Here is an 18,423-nt window from a genome sequence, read left to right as displayed (position 1 = left end):
TGATTTAAATAAACTTCTGAAACCTTATCAGAAGAGTCACAATTGTTAGAAAACAGTTAATAAAACTAATCCGAATTAATAAAAAATTATTAATTCGAAACCAAAAAATAATTTTAAATCTGAAAGTGCCCCAAGGCCCAAGGCCCATCTTTTTTCCCATTAAATATTATATATTTTTATATAATATTTAAAGCCCAAATCGTTTTTGAAGCCCAAATTGATTCCATTGACCTACTTCCATTTACTAAGTGTGTCACTTCCACACTTATAAGGACCTCACTCTTTCTACTTTTTACCAATGTGGGACAAAGGTTCTTGAATTTCATTCAAACTTCCAACAGGGTTGTCCCTTGATAAAAGATGGTATGACTTAATATCAATCCCTCTTGGGGCTCCAAAACTTCTTAGCAACTCGTCTGGTTTGGGCCATGGGAACCAATTTGGCCTAATGAAATATCAGAAGAAAATGGGTTGGTCATTAAGGAAGTGGAAGACGTGACTCACTTAAGCCTAGAGAGCTAGCAAGAACAAAATGTGCTGGTCCTGAAAAAGGGTAAGAAGAAGTTGCTACGAGAGACTAGAGCAAGCAACCCTACAAAAAGGCAAAGGTAACTCGCAGTCCTAGCCCTGGGGTCTCATTTTGATTTTCTAATAAAGGAGGACGCGGGTGCTTTGGCAAAGCAAAAGAGGGTTGTGGTAGAGGCAAGAAGGATGCTACTGATAGTGAAACATGTAATTTGGAGGATATGGATTTGCGTGAGGTTGCTATCTGCCCATCCAAGGAACTACAAGAAGCAGAAATGAGACTGGGAAGAAGGAATAAAGATCGAAATCGGATTCAAGGCCGTGGTGGCTGGCCTCACACAGCCACAAGGCCTCCATGATACAAATCTCTTCGAATTGTCAGGGGTTGGGGATTCCCGGCACAATTTGTATCTAATGGAGAAGATTCACTCCAAAAACTCCTCTGATATTTATGTTACAAACTAAAATGAATTGTCACAGATTGAATCAAATTAGGAGGAAGTATGGTTTTAGCAAGGGTTTTTCTGTAACACCCCGACCCCAAATTTATCCCATGTTTTAATTTATTTCAGTGGAATTGAGAATTTATCTGTGGGATAGGGGTATTTTAGTCATTTTCTTATCCGGAAGGAATTTGGGAATTCTGGTTGTACCGTTGCGTAGAGCACGGTGAGATGAGTCCGTAGACACGTAGTGGTCGAATCGGAGTTGTAACGAGAGAGATATGATCAAATGAAGCTCAGTGGCATATCGTAAATATTTTGAAATGTATTTTTGGTTAAAAGACGGAATTGCCCCTCTCTCTCTCTCTCTCTCTCTCTCTCTCTCTCTCTCTCTCTCTCTCTCCTCAATTTTATGTTTATGTGCTTGAGGCATGGTTTCTCACCTATTTTCCGAGCTCTAGCTGATGGTTAGGTAGGATTTCATAAATTTTGAGGCTAAGTAGCTCGATCTACGAATTGAAATTCGGCCGGTTTTGCGATCGCGATTCCGGCCACCTCTCAATTTTTGGGGTATGCCCAAGAACAAAAGTGACTCCAAATTAGGTGTATTACCTAGGGTAGGAGTCTTGGCTCACGATTTGGAAGTTTTCGATGAGATATCGCTTTAGACTTGCATATCGCGTATTTTCTGGGTTCGCTATGTTTGGACCATTGGATGGTCCTGAAGTTATAATATGTTGATCTAGGTATAACCAGGATCATGTAGGATTTGACGGATCGTAAAATGGAGTCCCGGATACTCCGGAAACGCCAACCCTAGGGTTAGGGTTTTAGTGACCGTCCGATCTGGACCAAACTTGCAGGACATGTGTCCTAGAGCCTATAGAACCTATAGGAACTTTCAGATCGAATTTGGAGGCCGTGGGCCCCGCGGGCCTGTGTGACCAAGTTTGTGTAGTTTGACCCGGGTTGACCGCTAGACTTTTGTTGTAGTTCTATCATCCCAGGAGGGTTTGAATGACCTTAGTGACAGGTCTTGAGCGTTGTTGAGTTAAATGGTTTATATGCGAATTTAAAATATTATTATATGATTTAAATTGCGAAATTATCAGATGCTATACCAGGGTTGAGGTTTATTTAGGAGTAGAAATTATATTTTATAAATTTAATTGTGTGGATGTATAAAAGTAAATAAAGCGATTGAATGTTACCTTTGCTATACGCACTACCCCACGTACTTCTATATTGTGATCATGTTGAGGCCTTTAAACCCGTGTAGGTGGTGAGAATGTAGCCAAAGTAAGCAGATGATGGTGGTGAGAATGTAGCGAGCCAAAGTGAGCGATATGAGGCTGGTGAAATGTAGCTCGCACGCGTCTTTGGATTAGCACATATGTGGCGGATCGTCCCGACATATGAGGAGATATGATTGTGTGAGGCGGGTGAGAATGTAGCTGTGCCCGGGCAGAGGTCGCACGCGCGCAGCGTCTTTGAATTAGCCGGCGCAAAGGATGTTGCGGAGACCCCATACGTGGCGGGTGCGTATGAGGAGATATGATTGTGTGAGGTGGTGAGAATGTAGCCCGGTGTGATCGCACGCGTCTTTGGATTAGCCGGCGTGTTGACAGACCCCATACGAGGCCGGGTGCGTCCCGTCGTATGAGGGGATTATGTGATATGTTGATGAGTTCTCATGTGTCGTAGGTTTATCCGGCGTGCGGATAGGTCCCATACGTAATTTTGGATGTTCCGGCGTATGGGGAGATATTATGATTGTGTTTGGTGAGTTGTGATGATTAAATCCTAGAATGTATGAATTTGTATGGCTGCAATGGTTTCTCGGATATTAGGAGCCAGGATAGATACGAAAGAGCTACGTGTGGCTTGATCCCTTAGTAGTACGTAGGCAGCCTGAAGTTACTAGGTGCAGCCATAGATTAGACCCCACTTAGGTGGTCTTATTGAGTTTAGTTTGGACCTCGTTGTTGGTCCCAAAACTTGGTTGAATTGAGGCTTGTCCTGGGGACTAAGTGAGTGAAGGTGTGCATAAATAGATTTTGAATTTATTATATGCATGTTTGATGCATTAAATTATTTTAAAAACATTATGGGCAGTTCTGCTAAAATCATTTGAAGGCGGAGGCCCTTTATGTAAATTGCATGAGATTATATTGTGCGTCTGTCGGTTGGGTTATAAAATGTGTTTTATGCGGTGAAAATTTTGGGAAATGTTCAATTTATAGGGAGATTCTGCCAAATTTAAAGTCTCGTGCCTTAATCCTCTCAGTAGCGAGGACATAGATTTAAGGAGTGAACCAGCGTGGGTGTGATCTTCTCTGCAGGTTCTCGGGTTCAGGGAAATTCGGGACGGTCCTGCATTTTCTGTCAATCATGTGGGGTTGGCTGGTGGCCTAAGCTTTGGTGCCCTCGATCTTGTTTGCGGACTCAATTTTATGTTTATGTGCTTACAGGTTTTTGATATGCCTTTTCTCCTCCTACCTCTGGCGGCTGCGTCTCGACGTCTTGTCTTCACCACCATCATTAGCTCCTCGACTCCACGAAGGTCTCCTTTACTTGGTGACTCTTATGCAGTGGGGGATGCTTTTAAAGTGCTTTTGTCACTTATTGCTTGGATTATGGTAGTGCTCTTTGTAGCTTTGGTGGCTTGTCCATCACCATTTTCTATTCACAGCTTTGGTTATTGGTTCCTCTTCGTTGGGTGTGGTCGTACTGATGGCGATGCTGTTGTTATGGGTGGTGTGGCATCTCCCTGTTCATTTTCCTAGTTTTTATTTTGTTTATGTTGTGTTGTTTGGGTTCTTTCCCTCTCGTGTCTTGTGTTTGTTGCTTTGTAGGAACTTGTTTGGGTGAGAAGCTTGGTTCTAGCCTTTTGCCTTTGAGGTCTAGCTGCTTCTACCTAGTTTTTGTGTAAGATCAGACTTCGACCAAAAAAAATCCAAAAACCCCATAATGAAAACAATTCAAAATTGAAAACCCTAGAAAAATACTGAATTATAATCCAATGAAAATTAACCAATACAAATCTTAATTTTCATAAGATTAAGCTAACTACTAACAACCCCATAATTAAAACTTAAAAATCAAACCAAGAAATAGTTGATTGAACCCATCAAATATCTACGTCAAATTTCACTTTCAGCAACACTACATAGGAATTGGTAAATAGAGAAATCGATGCTATTAGTAGATTATGCATTAATTTCATAAATAACGATACTAAACAGGTACAAACACATCAGCACAAATTTTTGTTTATTTATGACGATGCTTTTATTCGCCTTTAGCATCATCTACATAACCACAGATGCCTAAAGTTATAACGACCCGGTCCTAAATAAATTGGTAAATATTAATTTATTCAGGTAAAAGACCATTTTGCCCATAGAATATTTTATTGGTTTTAAAGTTGACTTTTTGACCGGTAAGAAATTTAGGAATTTCGACTGTACCGTTACGTAGAGCACAGCTAGATGAGTCCGTAGACACGTTTAGTGGGCTCGAATCGGAGTTGTAACGAGAGAGATACGATCAAAATACCCTCAGTGGCATAACTGTAATTTTGGCGAAAAAGGGTTTGATAAAAGTCTCTCTCTCTCTCTCTCTCTCTCTCTCTATGCAACCTCTCTCTTCTCTCTCACGACGGCCAATCACGTTTTAGCTTGTGCTCTCGTCCGCCACCAAAGTTGACGGGACGATACCAAAGTGATCGGCTGTCCTCTTCCAACCCCAACCAATCCACGCCATCACCGCCGTGATTTTGTATGAAAAACAAAGAGAAACGCCCGGTTTTCGCCGACTTCGATCTCACTCCTTTGACCTCCATTTTTGGCGATCAAGGTATGGAAATTCATCCTTTCTTCATAATCTAGCTAATGGTTGGGTAGGATTGCATCAATTTTTAGCCTAGGTTGTTTGATTTTCGAATTGGATTTCGGCTGATTTCGGGATAAGATTCGGGCCACTTCCGGTCAGTTTTTGGGGTATACCCAAGAACAAAAGTGACTCCAATTAGGGTGTTACACTTAGAGTAGGAATCTTGAGCCGTGATTTTGGGTTTTTCCAGCGATGAGTTATCGCTTTGGACACCCAAGTAGTGCCGCGTGGGCACTCGTAGAAAAAGGGCATTGTGTCCCGATGTAACCTCCTGGTCCTTGCAAGTGCGTAGGTGTGCCTGGATTTCTATTTGAGTACTGTTTGAGTCTTGAACGGATATAGCCTATTACGCATTAGCCGAGTTCGCTAGGTTTGGACCGTTGAATGGTCTTGAGTTTATTATAGGTTAATCCGGACATCCTTAGGATCATGTAGGCTTCGACGGATCGTAAAACGGAGTCCCAGATACTCCGAAAATGCCAACCCTAGGGCTAGGGTTATAGTAATCCGATTGTGCGATCGTGAGCGATCCGACTGTCCGATCTAGACCAAACTTGAAGGACGTGTGTCCTAAGCCTTGTAGAACCTATAGGAACTTTTGAATCGGAATTTGGAGGTCGTGGGCACGTTTGACCAAGTGTGTGGTTGAGGTTTATGCTATATTGGAAATTAATATCAGATACTATCAGATACTATATTGTGGTTGAGGTTTATGCTATATTGGAAATTAATATATATATATATATATATATTATAAAGATATAAAGATGTTTGATTTCACTGTGTAAGTACCACATTATGATTGCGAGGTCCCACGTGTCGTAGGATTTTCCGGCGTGCGGACAAGCCCCATACGTGGCATTGGTAGTTCCGGTGTATGGGGAGATATTGTGATATGATGATGAGGTCACACGTGTCATAGGATTTTCCAGCTTGATGACAGACGCCATACGTGGCGTTGGAAGTTCCGGCATATGGGGGGATTATGTGATGTGATTGTGAGGTCCTACGTGTCGTAGGATTTTCCCGCGTGCGGACAAGCCCCCTACGTGGCATTGGTAGTTCCGGCATAAGAGGAGATATTGTGATATAATAATGAGGTCACACGTGTCGTAGGATTTTCCGGCGTGATGACAGACCCCATAAGTGGCGTTGGTAGTTCCGGCGTATGGGGGGATTATGTGATGTGATTGTGAGGTCCCACGTGTCGTAGGATTTTCCGGCGTGCGGAAAGGCCCCATACGTTGCGTTGGTAGTTCCGGCATATGGGGAGATATTGTGATATGATGATGAGGTCACACGTGTCGTAGGATTTTCTGCCGTGATGACCGACCCCATAAGTGGTGTTGGTAGTTCCGGCTTATGGGGGGATTATGTGATGTGATTGTGAGGTCCCACATGTCATAGGATTTTCCTGCATGCGGACAAGCCCCATATGTGGCGTTGGTGGTTCTGGCGTATGGGGAGATATTGTGATATGATGATGAGGTCACACGTGTTGTAGGATTTTCCGGCGTGATGACAAACCTCATATGTGGCGTTGGTAGTTTCGGTGTATAAGGAGATTATGTGATATGATTTTAAAGTTCCACGTGTCGTAGGATTTTCCGGCGTGAGGACAAGCCCCATACGTGGCATTGGTAGTTCCGGCGTATGAGGAGATATTGTGATATGATGTTAAGGTCGCACGTGGCGTATGATTTTCCACCGTGTTGATAGGCCTCATTTGTGGCGTTGGGTTTTCCGGTGTATGGGGAGGTTATGTGATTTTGAAACGAACTATGTGTGGCTTGATCCCTTAGTAAGAGTACGTAGGCAGCTTAGGGTAGTGCCTAGGTGCATCCGCGAGTTAAACCTGACTTGTGTTTTATTGAATGTGGTGTGGACCTTGTCGTTGGTCTTGAAATTCGGGTGAGAACGAGATGTGATTGTGTTAGGAGGTTAAAACCTCATGTGTTGGATGTTTGGGAAAGTTAAATGCTGTGGATTGTTCTTGACATTCTTAAGTGTGTTTGAATTTATTATTTTGGTTTATTTAAAGTATAATTTGGTTCAAGAGCTTTGTGGGTAGTTTGGTTTCGGAATATTTGAAGGCCGGAGGCCGATTATGTGAATTGCATGTTATTACATTGTGCGTGTTGCCTGTTGGGATATTAAATTGTGTTTTATGTAGGTTGAAATTTTGGGAAATGTTCCATTTACAGGGAAGACTCTGCCGAATTTTTGGCAGAAAGTCTCGTGCCCTTACCCTTTTGGAAAAAGGTGGCTATAGTTTTAGAAGTGAGCCCGACATCGAGGTGATGTCGGAATTCCACAGATTCGTCTTGGGTTCAAGAATTGGCAGGTCTGTCAATTGGTTCTCTCTCTCTCTCTCTCTCTCTCTCTCTCTCTCTCTCTCTCTCTCTCTCTCTCTCTCGCGACAGTAATACCGCCACGTTTTGGCTGGTCGTGCTCTCGTCCGACCACCAAAGTTGACGGGGCCGATACCAAAATGACCGGGCCGCCGTCTACTTCCAACCTCAGCCAAGCCCTACTGTCGTCGCCGTGATTTTGTCGAAAAACTAAGAGAAACTCCCGGTTCTCGCTTGAGACTTCGCCGGCTTCGATCTTGCTTCTTCGACCGCCATTTTTGGCGATCAAGGTATGGAAATTCATCTTTTCTTCATAATCTAGCTGATGGTTGGGTAGGATTGCATCAATTTTTAGCATAGGTTGTTTGATTTTCGAATTGGATTTCGGCCGGATTTCAAGATGAGATTCGGGCCACTTCCGGTCAGTTTTTGGTGTATACCCAAGAACAAAAGTGACTCAATTAGGGTGTTACACCTAGAGTAGGAATCTTGAGCCGTGATTTTGGGTTTTTCCAGCGATGAGTTATCGCTATGGACACCCACGCACTGCCGGGGCGTGTGGCGGCGCGTGGGCCTTGTAGAAAAAGGGCATTGTGTCCCGATGTAATCTCCTGGTCCTCACGAGTGCGTAGGTGTGCTCGGATTTCTATTTGAGTACCATTTGAGTCTCAAATGGATATCGCCTATTACTCGTTATCCGGGTTCGCTAGGTTTGGACTATTGAATGGTCTTAGTTTGTTACAGGTTAATCTGGACATCCTTAGCATTGTGTAGGATTCGACGGATCGTAAAACGGAGTCACGGATACTCCAAAAATGCCAACCCTAGGGCTAGGGTTATAGTAACTGTCCGATTGTGCGATCGTGAGCGATCCGATCCGTCTAATCTGGATCAAACTTGCAGGACGTGTGTCGTAAGCCTTCTAGAACATATAGAAACTTTCGGATCAGAATTTGGAGGTCGTGGGCCCCTTTGGCACGTTTGACCAATTGTGGGTAGTTTGACCCTTGGTTGACCTTGAGTCTTCCAGGGTAGTTTTACCTTCCTAGAAGGATTATAAGGACCCTACGGACAGGTCTTGAGCGTTGCTGAGTTATGTTGATTATGTGGGTTTAGGATATTAATCTATTGTTTTTAATGAGGGGATTATCAGATGCTATATTGCGGTTGAGGTTTGTGCTATATTGGAAATTAAAGATGTTTGATTTCACTGTGTAAGTACCACCCTATGATTGTGAGGTCCCACATGTCGTAGGATTTTCCGGCGTACAGACAGGCCCCATACGAGGCGTTGGTAGTTCCGGCGTATGAGGAGATATTGTGATATGATGTTGAGGTCACACATGGCATAGGATTTTCCGGCGTATGAGGAGATATTATGATATGATGTTGAGGTCGCACGTGACATAGGATTTTCCGGCGTGTTGATAGGCCCCATATGTGGCATTGGGTTTTCCGGCATATGGGGAGGTTATGTGATTTTTAGAAAGAACTACGTGTGGCTTGATCCCTTAGTAAGGGTACGTAGGCAACCTAGGGTAATGCCTAGGTGCAACCGCGGGTTAAACCTGACTTGTGTTTTATTGAATGTCGTGCGGACCTTGTTGTTGGTCTTGAATTCGGGTGAGAACGAGATGTGATTGTGTTAGGAGGTTAAAATCTCATGTATTTTATGTTTGGGAAAGTTAAATGCTGTGGATTGTTCTCAACATTCTTAAGTGTGTTTGAATTTATTATTTTGCCTTATTTAATGTATATTTTGGTTCAAGAGCTTTGTGGGTAGTTTGGTTTCGGAATATTTGAAGGCCGGAGGCCGATTATGTGAATTGCATGTTATTACATTGTGCGTGCTACCTGTTGGGATAGTAAATTGTGTTTTATGCATGTTGAAATTTTGGGAAATGTTCCATTTATAAGGGAGACTCTGCCGAATTTTCGTCAGAAAGTCTTGTGCCCTTACCCCTTTTTGGAAAAAGGTGGCTATAGTTTGAAGTGGGCCCGACTCGTGGTGTTGTGAGAATTCCACAGATTTGTCTCGAGTTTCGAGGAATTCAAGGGTCTGTCAAAAGTGATTAGTTTTTATTTTATTTTTAAGAGGTTCATTTTTTGGTAACATCCGTCTGATGCCTAAAGTTTGAGTCAACCCTAACCCAAATTTTTCTTTCCCTTGCAAACTCTCTTTGAAACTTCAGCTCCCTCTCAAACTCTAGCCCCAATTACTTCTAGCTCCCTCTCAATTTTTTTCACTCCATTTGAAAATGTACCTTAAAAATTCATCTCCTGAAAAAATTTATCCTTCAATCCCTCTGTAACTCTCTCTTTCTTCTCTCTCCTCCATCACTGCCCCATTCTTGCTAAAACCATCAAATGCTCAACCATTACGATTCACAGTGATACTCAAGCCAGCTCACACAATTTCTCAAGCCCAGACGCTCAGACGGAAGTTTAAGTCGACGATTGTGTGGTTTCATCTATCAGTTCGAAGCATTTCCCTTTATCCCAAAAGTTAGGGTTTTGATAGTAAGAACTGGGAAACTCTTCAAATTTTAGTATTCAACACCAAATCAATTTGTTTATATTTTTTTTAATAACCTTTTGCTGCGTTATGTTGCTAAATTTGTGATTGATTATCTTGGAACTTGCTTGATGGTTTAATCTGATTCCGTGGCTTGGTTTATTTGATAATTTGTTTCTGTGGCTTTTGTATTTTCACGTAGAATTGAGTTTTGGGAATTTTAGTTTTTGATAGATGTTTGCTTTCAGTCTAAGCTATAAACATAATTGGGTCTTTTTTCTCATTTGTAAGTTAGTAAAATACGTAGAGCTTGGCTTGGTATTGACCATTTATGTAATTCATCAAACAAAATTCCTACAACTCTTATATGAGAAAGACAGGTGAACCATTGCAAAGCTCATTTAGTATGCAATGGGAACTCAATTGAAATAAATAAGTAAGGGCCTATTTTACCTGTTCGGAAGTAAGGGCGAAATTGAAACTTAATCTATCTTTCAAGGACCAAAAGTGTAGTTTTTTTAGCCTAAAATTTACTGAATTTATGATTTTTATGAGCAGTCTGACATGTTGGAATGGATAGAGAAATTGATTCTATATTATTAAAACGTTAGAATATATAGATTGTGTGAATGCGAACCTAATGCTTTTGCGTGTGACATCATAAATTGCCACCATCAGTTTCACAGTCCATATGTTTAGTTTGTTATGTAATTAGTTTGACAAGTGGTTTTGCTATTTTATAAGTATAATTTGTCAGTTTAGGTTTTGAATTGTTCTTTTATCTAAGATAGATCATTTATTAGTTTGGGTAGTTTGTTGGAAGTTGCAAATTTAAGGTGGGTTTTTAAACATTCCTTACATGTTCAATACACCTGAAGGTGGCTGTAACTTCTGTTAGTATATTAGCTTTTTTATTATTTTTATTTATTTATTTATTTATTTTTTACTAAGTTTCAATTTTTGTGTTTACTTTGTAAATAATATTGTACAATTTTCTAGTCCAAGTTGACTCTGCCTTGCTTTGCTTCTTTTACTCTCAAACTAACATTCCAAGAGACCCTTGAAAGTTTGTTAGGCTGCCGCCTCTCTCTCTCTCTCTCTCTCTCTCTCTCTCTCTCTCTATGTAGTATATGTATTGTTGCCTACATGAGGTTGAGGTTCATCATCTAGTTTCAATTGTCCCTGTCTCCATCACGCAAATCAATTGCAGTTTCTATTTCTTTTAATTATTTAAGCAAACCCATTACTTGATCCTCTAATTAAATTGATGATAAACGATCAAACTAAGGCCACAAAATAGAAGATAGGGCAAACGAGTAGAGTATTGTTAGTTGGTTGAGTTGTGTGGTTCTCTCTTTTTTTTTCGTGGGGATTTCTTAAGGAAAAGTTTTAATGATGCCACCTTAAGAAACCTTGGTTTCTAATTGAAGTTCTTCTACTTCAACAAAAAAATATATTGATGATAAATGATCAAATACAAAAAAATAACCACAACAAGATTATGGTGCTCCTTAACCTCTTTACTTTACATATATGTTAATTTGTATTGGCCTTAATTTGCAGGGTTGTCAAAGAGGGGTCAGATTTCTTTATGCAACTGCTGATCTTCTGACTGCTGTAAGTACACTTGTATTTCACCAAAATTTACAAGTTCTTGCACTTTTTCATGCCATGCTTAAATTTGGGTTTTTTTTTTTGGTGTGTGGTGAAGTACTCTAAATGCTAGTTATAGGATAAGTTGGATATGCATCATTAAAACGTGAGTATATATATATTTTTTTTCTTGCTCATTTAGTTAGGGTTCAATTTATATTACATTGTTTGGCCATATTTGTTTTTTATTTGCAATATTAAAGAAATGACCGAGTATACCTTGAGATGCTCTCATATAATAGGCAGCTGCCTCATTATTTGAAATGTGAAATTTGAAGTAACAAAAGTGGTTATGCCACCTGGAAAAGGTGGCCAAGGAAAACGGGATTTTGGATTCGTCCATTTTGCTGAAAGGTCAAGTGCTCTGAAGGCCGTCAAAGATACTGAGAAATATGAAATTGATGGTACGTATTTTGCATATCTCATCAGGAGCTTTTTGAGAATTGAAGATCTAGTGAGATAGACCTCTCTTTTAGAAGTTGTTTTCACTAATTTTAGTTTGATGGAACGTGACTTATTCATCTTTTAACATACATGCAGCTTGTTCTAAGTTAAGCATATAGAGTTGAGGGTCAATTTTCAGTGCCCTGATTTTTGAAACCGAAATTCCAAAGCTGGCAAGCGGCCAGCCATTCTGCGGCACAACTATTTTCTCTGTGGATAGGTGAGATGAGGCAATTAAATCAAATCATATACAGTTCTGTTTCAAAATAATGTTTTAAGATTTGGAGTTCTGTTTCAAGATTCAGTACGTAGAATGCAATGCTATATGATTTGGGTATAGACATCAAATAATAGATGGCTGCTGGAATGCACTTAAAACTCTTACGGTCTATTCTTTTCATCATTGTGATTTAAAGTTGTTGCAATTAAGTCAGATATCAAACTTAGATTTCTATTATTTATACTGTAACCCGACATGTTACAACTTAGAACAATGGTGGTGGCCTTATGAACTTGATTGTAAATTTTTAGTGATGAAAGTAACCGTGGCAGGAGGTACCGGCCTTACTAGTGGCAGAGGATTGAGGTTGTTTTTTGGGTAAAACAAGGAACATGTGACTGGTTGGAGGACGAGTTTCATCAGACAGAAAACGAAAATAACAGAGCCACCTCCCCCTCCCTTTTTTTCTCTTTTCGATGGAAAAGATGGGGCAAAAAAAAGAAAAGAAAAAGGAAGGCTGCTAGGATTAGGAAAATGAGGTATTATAAGTTTATAACTGAATGTTGGTGTCTCATTGCTGTTAGATGTATGGCCAAAAAAAAATAAAGCTTCAGATAATTGACAGTCTAGGAATTGTATCTTACGTATTAACTTATCAGCTTGTAATGCATTTTGTTGGCATTTGTTCATTGACATCTAGCAGAAATCGAAGTTTATTTTGCATCCGAATTGGCAACTCATGTCCTAGAATAGCTTTTTGATTGAGCTAAACATTCCTTCATTTTACATGTCTTTCTAGCTACTATTTTGCTTATACATAGACAAGTATGGATAATTGTGGTGTAGGGCTGGAAAAATTGTGATTTGGATGTGACAAGTATGGATCATTCATGTATTGTGCTTATATATATATATATATATATATAGATAAGTATGGATATATTTAAATTACTGTTTATATAAATTTTTTTAATGAGCAATGACAACACAACATGATTTGGAAATGAGGCCTTTCTTAAATATTAAGACAATAACTAAGTAAAGTGTGATGTGAAACAAGCAAAATACCTACCCTTTCCTTACATAAGTGATGCCTATTGTTTAAGTTTTCCAGAAATAACTGAAGTTGAAAGATAAAAACAACAACCAGACATCTATGATCACTGATGCCTAAAATTAGAAGTAGCATCAGCATTTATGTAACCACCAGCACTATTGGAGGCTTTTCACATCCGCAAAATAAAAAAAACGATGACGTATAACATAATTCACAACAATACTATTTGTTTCTACGATGTTGTAATTGATAATACGCAGCATCATAGCAGATGCCACTGATGCTGTAATACCTCTTTAGCCTCCTCCCTTTTGAAACTACTAATGTTGTTTCGGGTTTAGGCGTCAGAAGTCAACGTTTTTTTGGCACATGGAAATCATTTATGCATCGGAGTTTACCAAATATCTGATGTGGTAAGGAGAAAAAGCCACGGATAATATTTGTTGCCTATTAATAGGCAACATGCTTGAATACCACGGTATTTATGGGTAATAGGCAACATATTTTATCCGTTGCTAAAGGCCTTTTTTGGCATAGTAGAGAGAGACAAACATTGAAGAAGAGTGGAAAGGAGAAAGAGAGCTGAACAACTAACCTTGAGTGAGTGAGAGCAGAGCACAATAGAAGAGGAAAACAAAACAAAGTGGAAGAGGAGAGCTAGAGCAACGTCGAAGAGGATAACGGCAAACTCGATAGGGACCTCGTTATTTAGCGGCACCTCTTCAGAGCTTGCTATTTTGTGCCAACGAGCGAAGCCTTTTTTTAAGGCCCGGATTATCTAATCTCATTAAACTTAACGAAGGGCTACACCAAACATGAGTTAAGAGTGTTATTTAAGTTAGTCCAATCCAAGCCAATCTAAAGAGGTGTATCCAAACAAGACCAAAAGTGTTTGACGTTTCCGTAACCTAAAATATAAAGACTGGAGATGGACAAAGTATTCTAACATTACAATGAAAGTCACACAAAAAGTAGACAGGAAATCGCAAATTACAAAGATAAAAACACAACTTATAAGTGGCACCACGTCCAAAAAACAACTTATTTTCCTTCTTATAGATTAGAGTATTTTAAATTAACACCACGTCCAAAAAAAAAAAAAGACGTCGTAATGGGTCTAATTTGGGCTGGTCAGACTTGAAACAAGTTAGTTGAGAATTCACATGTTCTTCAACTTAAATCAAGGTGGCCCAAACATGAGCGTTTGAACTTTAGTGATCTAGAATAAGTAAATGACATTTTCTTTGATTATTGGGGAAATGAGGAATCAAACTTAAGAGATGCAAGAGTAAACGCTCTTAACTACTTGAGTTATACAATCCCTTTGCATTTTTGTGATTGTTGAGCTAGCCATAAATTACAAAGATCACAAAGAATCCAACTTAAAGTGGAACAGGATCAAGAAAAAGTGAAGTCACAATATCTTTCATAAGTTTTCCAACGTGTGTGAAGCCATCTCGACTTTCGTAAACCAGATCCACAACTCTTGTTAAATTGAGAACGCGCATGAGGACAGGCCTTGGCACAGCATTTGGCCTTATAAGGAGGTCCTCGTTTATATCCTTCCACAAATCCACAACTTGTTTGTTGAAAACATCAAGTGTCTCTTGCTCTGAGACTCCATGTTGCTTCATGTAGCAATCAACACTCGAAGCCTCAAGCCCTCTCTCCTTCTCAGACTGCAAAAATATAGAATCCAAAGCATTTAGTTAAATGATCTTGTTTAATATTAATCTTATTCAGCGTGTGATAAAGAAAATTGTGTACCTTGCAGCAGGCAATGTCATTCATAAGCCTAAAAATGATATTCGAAGCTCTGAGAATTTTAGGGTTATTAAACAACCATTCAAATGCCTCTTTCGTTACAACATCTCCCATGCCAAGTAAAGATATAGTTGAAAGTAAGTTGTTACCCAACAGAAGCTGTTGCAACATGCATATACTCCTCCATGCATGGGATCCTTCGTGTGACCATCTGGCCTCATGAAAGAAAGCGAGGGCTGTAGCTTTCCACTGCATATGCTAAACGAGTGATTAAACGTAAATATAAAGATATAGTTCGAGCAGAAAAAAATTCAAAAAATCAAGCCCCTGATATATACAATGTATTGAAGGTCAAAGCTATGCTAACTATGAATCTACATACAGCTTCTTTTGCGTAGTGAACTCTGCATGAATTTCCTTCCTTCACTTGCTCTTCCTCAATTTCATTGAAAAGATTCAACAGTGTATGAAAAAATATTTGCATATAGTCTGGCAGTTCATCCATGCAATTGACATCCCACCTGAAAACTAGTTAAACTTAATCATTAAGCGTATCAATTCTAGTTCAGCAAAACAAAAAGGAGAAAAAAAATATCTTTACATAATAAAAAGAAGGAACTATGATTATTTCAAACCTCCTAATCGCTTCTGTAAGGATCTCGAGTTCTTCGAATGTACCAAATTCATTGTATATATCATCCATCACTATAAACAGCTTTGCTTAGAATTTTTCTTGCGGCAGAGTATTGCGGTACGAAATATACTGCCGTTGTACAAAAGTACGATTCCACTACCCAGTTTCTCGCAAAAGGCAGCTTCCTTTCAAAGTCGACTTCTTTCCACCACCTCAACATGTATATAATTCGTTAATACTAATAATTAGTATGCATTTTGTACTGTGAAAACTAGATCTTTTATGCTCACATTTACAATTAAAAGAGACTTACCTAGTAATCTCACTGAGCTCCTTTTTGTGCAAAGACTGAACAAGATTGAAATCTAACTTTGCAAGTTCTATTAGAGCGTCATTATGTGAAGCTTCATCTTGGTAGATTGACATGTAATTCCTGGCACCTAACCTCGCTAGCCTTTTTAGCAGAGGTCTCTCCAAGGCTTGAGTTATTTGTGCTGCCAGTGAATACCTTGCATGGGTTGTTTTGGATTCAATAAGGTGAGTGGTGGTGAAAGCAAAAGCCTCTTCTAGTATATATTCTCCATGCACCCTTAGATGTGTGGCTTCATAAAGGCTTAGCATACCAGACACGCCAACAATTATGAAATTACCATTTGCATCTTTGAACTTGTTGAATATATCTGCTTGATTGTCAAAAAAAAATTACAAAACACACACATATATATACATTCCTGCTCGATTTGTCAAGAAAAATGTATAAACATAAATATATATATATACTGATATTCTCTATACAGGATGTTTTCATCTTTCTTAAATACATGACGCGTTAATTAAGAAAACCTCACTTCTACTCTTTTCTTCAACTTTGATCCCATTTTATGGACCGGTTTGATTGTTTAGGGTATATCATAGTCCTTTCTTCGATCTTAGGTTGTAAGTATCAAATTTTGGGCCTAAAAACCAAAAATCTAAGTTCTAAAATGACACTTCTGCACAATAAAAAAATCAGTCATATCAATAGATGAGATAAAGTTGTACAAAATTGAGTGGAAGTGAGGTGTTCTCAATGCGTCCTGTCTTAAAGAAGATGGGGACATTCTACATAGAGAATAACTATATATGTGTATATATACACACACACATAGATTCTCTCTATAGGACGTATGTTCTTTCTTAATGGACAGAAAAATTGACAAAGTCTCACTTATACAAAATTTTATTCAACTTTGGTTCTATTTATTAATAGTGTTGATGATTTGAGTTATAGAATGATTATTTAGAACTTAGGTTAGGCTCCTGACAATTTTCAACCAAATCCAAATAAAAACTTAAACTCTAAGCTATAAATTGTGATTCTAAACGCTCAACCATGTCATATATATGAGATCAAAACTGAAGAGAATTGAGCAAGTGAGATTTTCTTGACAATTCCGTTCTTTCTTAAACAAAAAATGTGCGATGAACTGTCTATATACACACGAAATTGAGTGATAATAAGTAGTCATTCACATCACGCTCTCCACTCTCCACATATCATTAATTACGTTCTTATAATACGTACCACATGAAACATTATATCCATGCTGCCTCAGTAGGCGAAAGCCAAGGGCAACATTGTACAGATCACCATCATCATCATTAATAGCATGGTCATGATACGCACCATGTATACGTTCCAGTGCTTCTTCAATCTCTCTTTCAAAATGGTATGCCACACCAAGATGCTGGATTGCATCAATTAACTTGAGCTGAAGTGCAAAACCATCATCACCTCCAGCATTAAGACTTATGAACACTTCCCTCCTCACCATTTCTTTTAGTTCGTCAACCTGCTTGTCATGCACATGAGTTATCTGCCATCGATCATCAACAAGTAGTTAATTAAATGATCATGAGCAAAACCATGTGAACAATTTTGGTTTTAAAAAAAAAGAAGAAAAAATCTTGAAAATGTCACTACATTGTCATTGGAATAATCGTAGTTGATGAACCGAACTCCCTAAATGCTTGGGTGAAAGTTTGCCGTGGGCCGAGCAATATTTTCAGGCTTGGCAATTTGAGATTGATCTTTTGCTGGACCAGCTTGGATAGAGGATACGGATTGTTTTCTTTTTTGTTTGTAGAAAAAATTTGGGCTGAGTGGTAGCGGTAAGCTTCGAAAAGGGGCAAAGCTAGGGTTGAGGTTTGACGACATAGTTGAATCTCGAAACCACCTCCTTGGCATTGATCTTGTTGTAAAAGAGTTGATTATGACTAAGCTCGATGACATCTTTTTCAAAAACACTACTCTCCCTAAGAGGCAATAGGTGCAGCACCTGAAATCTTGATAGGCCACTTGGACAAACTTAGTTAATTCTTGGATATAATAGAATAGGAAAATAAGCAACAATAGAAGAGATTGGTTTTTGTAACAGAGTGATGTTATTAGAATGGACTATAGGCTTTTGGCCTTTTCGTCGTATAGCTCTTGCCTACTAAGTGATTGCCTAAGTCTACCCGACTTGCCTAAGTCGCTTTCCTCCAGCCACAACTTTATACTTGTGTCTAGAACTAGGTTAGTACAATATCTTAAGAGGAAATCTCTATATCATGGGCTTTGTTCACCGACTTTTCCATTTCCACAATTCCTAACCACATGCATGTGTAGTAGCTTTTTTTTTTTTTTTTTTTTTTTCTGTTTTGAAAAATGAACTAAATTACAAAGAAAATCCATGTGGGATCTGTAAACCAAATATATCAAAAATACAAACGGTTTAAAACTTCCATGGGATAATTACTAAACCAAATAAAAGGATGTAAAGAAGAGTACCCCCTTTTTGCCAATGTATCTGCTTTAAGAATATTTTATAAATATTCCATAGAGAATATTTTATAAATATTCCATGTGACCCACATGATGTAACCTATGCGGTAATACTTT

General features: G+C 39.0%; 1 long non-coding RNA gene and 1 pseudogene across 4 annotated transcripts; one reads left to right on the top strand and one right to left on the bottom strand.

The window, feature by feature from the left end:
• Positions 1-9,351: 9,351 nt before the first annotated feature.
• LOC148918832 (uncharacterized) lies at positions 9,352-12,774 on the top strand. 3 transcript variants are annotated; one of them, XR_016124908.1, is made up of 5 exons: positions 9,352-9,733; positions 11,292-11,345; positions 11,660-11,785; positions 11,922-12,045; positions 12,378-12,774. It is a non-coding gene; the product is annotated as an uncharacterized LOC148918832 (long non-coding RNA). The 3 variants fall into 3 exon arrangements; XR_016124907.1 differs by lacking the exon at positions 9,352-9,733 and having other exon boundaries at positions 10,894-11,345; XR_016124906.1 differs by lacking the exons at positions 9,352-9,733; positions 11,292-11,345 and having other exon boundaries at positions 11,431-11,785.
• Positions 12,775-14,326: 1,552 nt separating this feature from the next.
• LOC103326352 ((-)-alpha-pinene synthase-like) lies at positions 14,327-17,922 on the bottom strand (annotated as a pseudogene). Its single transcript, XR_016124924.1, has 7 exons — positions 17,464-17,922; positions 17,065-17,356; positions 15,814-16,180; positions 15,502-15,712; positions 15,249-15,387; positions 14,870-15,115; positions 14,327-14,781 (listed from the first exon to the last, which is right to left on the bottom strand). The product of XR_016124924.1 is annotated as a (-)-alpha-pinene synthase-like (transcript).
• Positions 17,923-18,423: the final 501 nt, after the last annotated feature.

Source organism: Prunus mume, linkage group LG3 (genome assembly GCF_029339155.1).
Source record: "Prunus mume cultivar Tortuosa linkage group LG3, ASM2933915v1, whole genome shotgun sequence".
Lineage (NCBI taxonomy): Eukaryota > Viridiplantae > Streptophyta > Magnoliopsida > Rosales > Rosaceae > Prunus > Prunus mume.
The sequence above is the reverse complement of the archived record's forward strand: the minus strand, read 5'-3'. Positions and strand labels throughout refer to the sequence as shown.